Source organism: Phyllobates terribilis, unplaced genomic scaffold (genome assembly GCF_046119375.1).
Source record: "Phyllobates terribilis strain yellow unplaced genomic scaffold, ASM4611937v1 Scaffold_88__1_contigs__length_6355796, whole genome shotgun sequence".
NCBI lineage: Eukaryota > Metazoa > Chordata > Amphibia > Anura > Dendrobatidae > Phyllobates > Phyllobates terribilis.
Window position 1 is genome coordinate 3,655,473 of NW_027362848.1, and position 8,810 is coordinate 3,664,282.

The window sequence follows — 8,810 nt, forward strand, 5'->3', positions numbered from 1 at the left end:
CGTGTTCAGCATTTCCGTTGCAGCCGGGGCGGCTGCATGTATCGCGGCTGTTACACAGCTGTGACACATGCAGGGATTGCCTGTTTGTTAGCCAGTCTCTGCATGTGTCACAGCTGTGTAACAGCCGCGACACATGCAGCTGCTGCGGCTGCAACCGATATGCACAGCACGCCGAAACTACTTGGCGAGTACTCGAGCGTGCTCGTTTAAGGGTTAAACGAGCACGCTCGCTCATCACTAGTAGCGACATCATACATATACTAATATTTCAATATTCAGCCAATTCTTGCATGGCCCCCTTACAGTGCACGCCGTCCATATCCCCCCCGCACTGTAAACCTTTCAGAACGTTCCCTTTGTTCTACTGAACAATAATGTCATTTGTGGCTTCAGCGGCTTTCTGCAGATTAGAAGTCCAGTTTCCACAGGACACATAAAGGGCTTTTATTACCCTTTAACTTATCAAAGAGATCTACTGACAGCACAGTTCAGCAATTAAAGGGAATGTGTCATCAGAAAATGACCAGGACTTTATGTTAAAGGTAACCTGTCAGCTCCCCCGAGATCACAAACCGTCACCATGTATTTATTTCTCACTTTATACCCGTCCTAACAAACCCCTTTTAGTGGCTTTCTGATTTCTGCATTTGGCGAAAATCTATTTTCTAATTGTGGTGGCAATTTGCTAATTAGAGGGTGACTAGTGGTGGGGCGCGTTGCAATGCCCCCACAAATATTCACCTACTTATTATCACGGCCACAGTTATAAAAATGTTAGAAATCAGTAAGCCACTATTAATGGGCTCTTTACACAGGGTACAAAAAGATGAATAAATACATGGTGGCGCTTCGGGAGGCATGAGAAAGCTGACAGCTTCTCTTTACATGTTATTTTTAACTACTGAGTTTTTTTTCGATTTTCCATAACACAATCTAGATAAAAAAAAATGCAAACTGGCCATTAATCCTAATACTAGACTCAAACTTCTTATTCTGTTCACAAGGCTTTGCATCAGTCTCATGATCATCACAGACAGGATAATAATGAAAGGTAACAATCAATATAGAATAGAATCCACCATTCACAAGAGGTGATATCACTGTCCCGCAGGCGCCATCTTCTCTAGCCCCGTATCCGCCACATTACCTCGCTCAGCTCATGCTGTCTTTGCTGGTTTTCATTTGAGTCAGAAGCTCATACTGGAAGAGAAGAAAAACACAAGGAAATGAGGATGAATTCACACGTGCCGCATTTGCTGCAGCTTTTACGGCCAGATCAGAGCAGGTTTATAAGGTAAGTGGATGAGACTTTACAAATCTCATCCGCAAACTGTAAAGATTGCCCATATAGAAAAATGAGAACGCCAAAGATGTTCCAAATCCCGGCATGTCATTGTGGGGTGAAAATACAGCAGATTATCAATGTGAATTTCACCAACTTCAATATAGCAAGGGTGAGATCGTCAGAATTCCTCAGCACAATCCACAAATGAACCAAACCTACCGTAAAGACTGCGCCTGCCATGTCAGCCCCATCCACAGTGGCTTACCTTATCTAATAATGCTTGTCGCTTTGACTCCAGAATTGGCTCAATTTGAAGATTCTTTTCTGGATTAAAAAAATAAAAAAAAATTCTATATTAATATACACATACAGAGGATGAAATAAGTATTGAACATGTCACCAATTGTCTAAGTAAATATATTACTAAAGGTGCTATTGACATGAAATTCTCACCAGATGTCAGTAACAGACCATCCAGTCCACACAGGCAAAGAAATCAAATCATAGATGTCCATGAATTATGTGTAATAATGAGAAATGACATAGGAAAAAGGTACTGAACACATGAAGAGAGAGAGAGGCAAAAAGCCATGGAAAGTCATGACACCAGCTGAAATCTATCAGTAATTAGAAACCCATCCTGCCACTTAGTGAAAAATAATATTAGGTGGTTCAACTGATGGCCTATAAAAAGGTGTCTCGTTAGCAAGATGCCACACAAGAAACATCTCATGATGGGTAAAACCAGTGAGAGGTCTCAAGACCTCCGCAACCTAATTGTTGCAAAACATACTGACGGTATTGGTTACAGAAGGATTTCTAAATTACTGAAGGCTCCAGTGAGCACACTGCTGGGGCCATAATCCAGAAATGTAAAGAACATAATTTCATAATAAACCGGCCACGACCAGGTGCTCCCCGCAAGATTTCAAACAGAGGAGTGAAATTAATTATCAAAAGAGTTGTCCATGACCAAGGACCACCTGTGGAGAGTTACAGAAAGACCAGGAATCAGCAATTGTTTCAAAGAAAACTATAAGTGATGCACTCAACCTCCATGGTCTGTATGCACGCTTAGCACGCAAGACTCCATTGCTGAACAAAAAGCATGTTGACGCGTGTTTAACGTTTGCTCAACAATATTTAGACAAGCCTGTGAAATACTGGGAGAATATAGTCTGGTCAGATGAGACCAAAATTGAACTCTTTGGATGTCATAATACACACCATGTTTGGAGGCCAAAAGACACTGCATATCACCCCCAAAACACCATACTAACAGTGAAGTTTGGAGGTGGGAACATCATGGTGTTGGGCTGTTTTTCAGCATACGGCAATCTTCATATTAATGAAGGAAGGAGGAATGGATAAATGTACGAGACATTCTTGATAAAAATCGGCTGCAATCTACCAGGATGATGATGAAACAAGGGTGGACATTTCAGCAAGACAATGATCCCAAACACACAGCCAAGGAAACGCTCAATTGTTTTCAGAGAGAGATAATTAAAGCTGCTAAAATGGCCCACCCAATCACCTGACCTGAATCCAACAGAATATTTATAGAAGGAACTGAAGCTCAGAGTTCATAGAAGGAGCCCAAGGGATCTTCAGGATTTGTAGCGTGTTTGTGTGGAAGAATGGGACAAAATCACACCTGAGCAATGCATGCGACTAGTTTCTCCATACAGGATGAATCTTGAAGCTGTCATCACCAACAAAGGCTTGTGTACGAAGTATTAAATACATTTCAGTAAGCATAGTCAATACTTTTTCGCCGTGTAATTTCTCATTACTACACATAACTTAATTTATGGACATCTATTGTTTGATTTCTTTGCCTATGTGGATTGGATGGTCTGTTACTGATATCTGGGGAGAATTTCATGCCTATAGCACCTTTAGTAACATAGTTACTTAGAAAATTGGTGAAGTGTGAGTATTTCACCCGCTGTGTATATCCAGTGGGGAAAATAAGTATTTGATACACTGCCGATTTTGCAAGTTTTCCCACCTACAAAGAATGGAGAGGTTTGTATTTTTTTTTTTATCGTAGGTATGCTTCAACTGTGAGAGACAGAAGAAGAATCCAGAAAATCACATTGTATGATTTTTACATAATTAATTAGCATTTTATTGATTGAAATAAGTATGTGATACAATAGAAAAACAGAACGTAATATTTGGTACAGAAACCTTTGTTTGCAATTACAGAGGTCAGAAGTTTCCTGTAGTTCTTGACCAAGTTTGCACACACCGCAGCAGGGACTTTGGCCCACTCCTCCATACAGATCTTCTCCAGATCTTTCAGGTTTCGGGGCTGTCACTGGGCAACATTGGAGTTTCAGCTCCCTCTAAAGATTTATTACTGGGTTCAGGTCTGGAGACTGGTTAGGCTACTCCAGGACCTTGAAATGCTTCTAACAGAGACACTCCTTAGTTTCCTTGGCTATGTGTTTCGGGTCATTGTCATGGTGGAAGACCCAGGCACGTCCCATCTTCAATGCTCTTACTGAGGGATAGAAGTTGTTGGACAAAATCTCGCGATACATGACCCCATCCATCCTCCCTTCAATATGGTGCAGTCATCCTGTCCCCTTTGCAGAAAAGCACCCCCAAAGTATTACATTTTCCCCACCATGCTTCACGGTTGGGACAGTGTTCTTGGGGTTGTACTCATCCTCCTTCTTTCTCACGGCGAGTGGAGTTGATACCAAAAAGTTCTATTTTGGTCTCATCTGACCACAAGACCTTCTCCCATGCCAGATGGTTATTGGCAAACTTGAAATGGGCCTGGACATGTGCTGTTGTTTGAGACTGTGGTCCCAGCTCTCTTCAGGTTATTGACCAGGTCTTCCTGTGTAGTGATGGGCTGATTCCTGACCTTTCTCAGAATCATGCTTACCCCACAAGGCGAGATCTTGCATGGAGCCTTACACCGAGGAGAATTGACAGTCATCTTGGGTTTCTTCCATTTTCTAATAATTGTGCCAACAGTTGTTGACTTCTCACCAAGCTCCTTGTCTACTGCCTTGTAGCCCATGCCAGCCTTGTGCAGGTCTACAATTTTGTCCCTGGTGTCCTTAGACAGCTCTTTGATCTTGGCCATGGTGGAGAGGTTGGAGTGTGATTGATTGAGCATGTGGACAGGTGTCTTTTATACAGGTTTATATGGTGAAATTAATAAAAGGTAATGAGTGCAGAGTAGGAGGGCTTCTGTAAGAGCCAGAATTCTTGCTGGTTGGTAGGAAATCAAATACTAATTCCATGCAATAAAATGTAATTTAATGATTGGAAAATCAAACAATGTGGTTTTCTGGTTTTTATTTTTAGATTCTGTATCTCACAGTTGAAGTGGATATACGATAAAAATTACAGACCTCTCCATTCTATGTAGGTGGGAAAACTTGCAAAATCGGCAGTGTATCAAATACTATTTTTACCACCATGTATATGTATGTGTGTGTATATACACTACCCACAAAAAGTTAGGAATATTTGGCTTTTGGGTGAAATTTCAGGATGAACCTAAAATGCCCTCTAACCTTTTCAGGTGAACTTAATGTGACCTTCTCTAAACTTTTGAATGCACATGTCCAACTGTTCAATGTTTCAGTACTTTTTGCACAACTTGCTGTTCTCTAACAAGGAGCTTAATGGCAAAATTATCGACCAATAAAATTTGGGGTTCAATTAGAATTGGTATTAAACAGCCCCTACTACTTGAATAACAACATTAATCCTGTCATTGTCCCTCTGCATTCACAACACAGGCCTAATTTCATCTTCATGGATCACAAGGCTCCAGCTCATTGAGGTTGCATCATTAGGGAATGGCTGTTGGAGACAGGGGAACCTCAAATGGAGTGGCCTGCATTTTCTCCAGACCTGAATCCCATAGAAAACCTATGGGATCAGCTGAGTCGCTGTGTAGAGGCTCGTAACTCTGTACCCCAGAACCTCAATGACCTGAGGACCGCCCTTTCCAGGGCTGTGGTGTCAGTAAGCCAAACTTCCGACTCCCGACTCTGACTCCACAGCCCTGGTCACTACTGAGCGTGTACATAAAGTGCAGCACAGATTCATCTGAACTAAAAGCCGAGATCCTTAGATCAGGAACAGAATAGACATTTATAGGACATTTCATAACTTTCACAAATTCTTATGGAAACATTTACAGCACATCCTGTATTGTACTGCTGTACCCAATTTATTATATATTTTAGGAGTCGGAGTGGGTCCATTTTATACCGACTCCACCAAAATAGACACCGACTCAGACTCCACAGCCCTGCACCCTCCAAGAAGAGTGGGATGCCATGCCTCAGCAGACAATAACTCCACTTGTGAACAGCAGGAGAATTCATTGTCGAGCTGTAATTGATGCTGCTCAAGGCCACATGACAAGTTATTGAGACATTGACATTTTTTGTTGGGGTATACCCACCACTGTTGTTGGCATTTGTTTCAATAAATGGTTTGAGATGAGGAAATCACCGTTACATGCTTCTACTTAAACGCCCTACTTGTATTATAATATATTACTGTAGAGGGAACTTTTTACATTTTCCATACATTTCACCAGAAAGCCACATATCCCTAACTTTTTGTGGTCAGTGTAGATATACAGGTGCTTCTCACAAAATTAGAATATCATCAAAAAGTTAATTTATTTCAGTTCTTCAATACAAAAAGTGAAACTCATATATTATATAGAGTCATTATAAACACAGTGATCTATTTCAAGTGTTTATTTCTGTTAATGTTGATGATTATGGCTTACAGCCAATGAAAACACAAAGGTCATTATCTCAGTAAATTAGAATATTTTATAACAGCTTAAAAAATGATTTTAAAATCCGAAATGCTGGCCTACTGAAATGTATGTTCAGTAAATGCCCTCAATACTTGGTCGGGGTTCCTTTTGCATCAATTACTGCATCAATGCGGCGTGGCATGGAGGCGATCAGCCTGTGGCACTGCTGAGGTGTTATGGAAGCCCAGGTTGCTTTGATAGCAGCCTTCAGCTCCTCTGCATTGTTGGGTCTGGTGTCTCTCATCTTCCTCTTGACAGTACCCCATAGATTCTCTATGGGGTTAAGGTCAGGCGAGTTTGCTGGCCAATCAAGCCCAGTGATACTGTTGTTTTTAAACCAGGTATTGGTACTTTTGGCAGTGTGGACAGGTGCCAAGTCTTGCTGGAGAATGACATTTCCATCTCCAAAAAGCTTGTCGGCAGAGGGAAGCATGAAGTGCTGTAAAATGTCCTGGTAGACGGCTGCGCTGACTTTGGTCTTGATAAAACACAGTGGACCTACACCAGCAGATGACATGGCCCCCCAAACCATCACTGATTGTGGAAACTTCACACTAGACCTCAAGCAGCTTGGATTATGTGCCTCTGCACTCTTCCTCCAGACTCTGGGACCTTGATTCCCAAATTAAAATTGGAACTTTGGGACCTTGTGGAGTGTGTCAATGACTGCCTTCTGGACATCTGTCAAGTCAGCAGTCTTCCCTATGACTGTGGAGCCTACTGAAACAGATTAAGGGGCCTTTTTAAACACGTAGGAAGCCTTTGCAGGTGTTTTTTTCTTAATTATTCTAATTTACTGAGACAATGACTGTTGTGTTTTCATTGGCTGTAAGTCATAATCATCAACATTAGCAGAAACAACCACATGAAATAGATCACTCTGTTTGTAATGACTCTATATAATATATGAGTTTCACTTTTTGTATTGAAGAGCTGAAATTAATTAACTTTTTGATGATATTCTAATTTTATGAGACGCACATATATATATATATATATATATATGTATATATATATACAGTACAGACCAAAAGTTTGGACACACTTTCTCATTTAAAGATTTTTCTGTATTTTCATGACTTTGAAAATTGTACATTCACACTGAAGGCATCAAAACTATGAATTAACACATATGGAATTATATACTTAACAAAAAAGTGTGAAACAACTGAAAATATGTCTTATATTCTAGGTTCTTCAAAGTAGCCACCTTTTGCTTTGATGACTGCTTTGCACACGCTTGGCATTCTCTTGATGAGCTTCTAGAGGTAGTCACCGGAAATGGTCTTCCTTCAGGAGTTCCCAGAGATGCTTAGCACTTGTAGGCCCTTTTGCCTTCACTCTGAGGTCCAGCTCACCCAAACCATCTCGATTGGGTTCAGGTCTGGTGACTGTGGAGGCCAGGTCATCTGGCGTAGCACCCCATCACTCGCCTTCTTGGTCAAATAGCCCTTACACAGCCTGGAGGTGTGTTTGGGGTCATTGTCCTGTTGAAAAATAAATGATGGTCCAACTAAAAGCAAACCGGATGGAATAGCATGCCGCGGCAAGATGCTGTGGTAGCCATGCTGGTTCAGTATGCCTTCAATTTTGAATAAATCCCCAATAGTGTCACCAGCAAAGCCCCCCCACACCATCACACCTCCTCCTCCATGCTTCACGGTGGGAACCAGGCATGTAGAGTCCATCCGTTCACCTTTTCTGCGTCGCACAAAGACGAATGCCAAGAGTGTGCAAAGCAGTCATCAAAGCAAAAGGTGGCTACTTTGAAGAACCTAGAATATAAGACATATTTTCAGTTGTTTCACACTTTTTTGTTAAGTATATAATTCCACATGTGTTAATTCATAGTTTTGATGCCTTCAGTGTGAATGTACAATTTTCATAGTCATGAAAATACAGAAAAATCTTTAAATGAGAAGGTGTGTCCAAACTTTTGGTCTGTACTGTATATCTATCTATCTATATTTTTTTTCCCAAGAACCAGAAAAACTCTTCATTCCTCAAAACCGTATTCAACTACCATCCACCAAATCTTACTTGCCAGCTCCTCGATATTTTTCACTAGCTCCTCTTTATCAGATATAATCTGTTTTAGTTGTGGAAGATTTACAAACTGCTCCTGAAGAACATCCTCTTGCTCCATCATATCGGTGAGCTGTGACACGCTGAAGTAGAAAAAAAGAGAAACGTGCGTGGAAGACTTTCATGGAAATGTTACAACAGGGTACAGAGAAGCTAGTGTGCAGAATAAGCCCCCACAGACTTATCTATAGGGGTGGCCCTGGGGAATACTAGGATGGATGTCATTTTATCATTAGAACTAATATAGAATTCAGAATTTTTTTTTTGACAAATAAAAATTTAACTTTTTTTTTTTTTTATTTTAGTTGTAAAAATACAAACCTCAAATCTGACAGCTCAGGAAACGTTTCAGGGAGATCAGGCATCTTATATGTAAAGCCGTTCACACCCACCTAAGAAATATATACAGGTACTGGTGAGAGACTACAGAAACAGAAATGTTCGGTGCCTAGGTTACCGGCCACTGCTGCTGTCTATCAGTGGTGGCCAGTCTCCTAGGCAAGGAAAGCAGTTTGCTATACAGCTTGCAAGTGCAGCTCTGAAGTTGGCCGGATCCCTGGATTCAGTACCTCTGTGCTCCTCCGACGCTGCAAAGTCAAAGCGGTCTCTGCCGACAGCAGAGGA

General features: G+C 41.2%; 1 long non-coding RNA gene across 1 annotated transcript; it reads right to left on the reverse strand.

Annotated features, from left to right (window-relative positions):
• Positions 1-902: 902 nt before the first annotated feature.
• LOC141197806 (uncharacterized) lies at positions 903-8,254 on the reverse strand. Its single transcript, XR_012269858.1, has 3 exons — positions 8,142-8,254; positions 1,551-1,609; positions 903-1,200 (listed from the first exon to the last, which is right to left on the reverse strand). It is a non-coding gene; the product is annotated as an uncharacterized lncRNA (long non-coding RNA).
• Between the last annotated feature and the right edge of the window lie 556 nt (positions 8,255-8,810).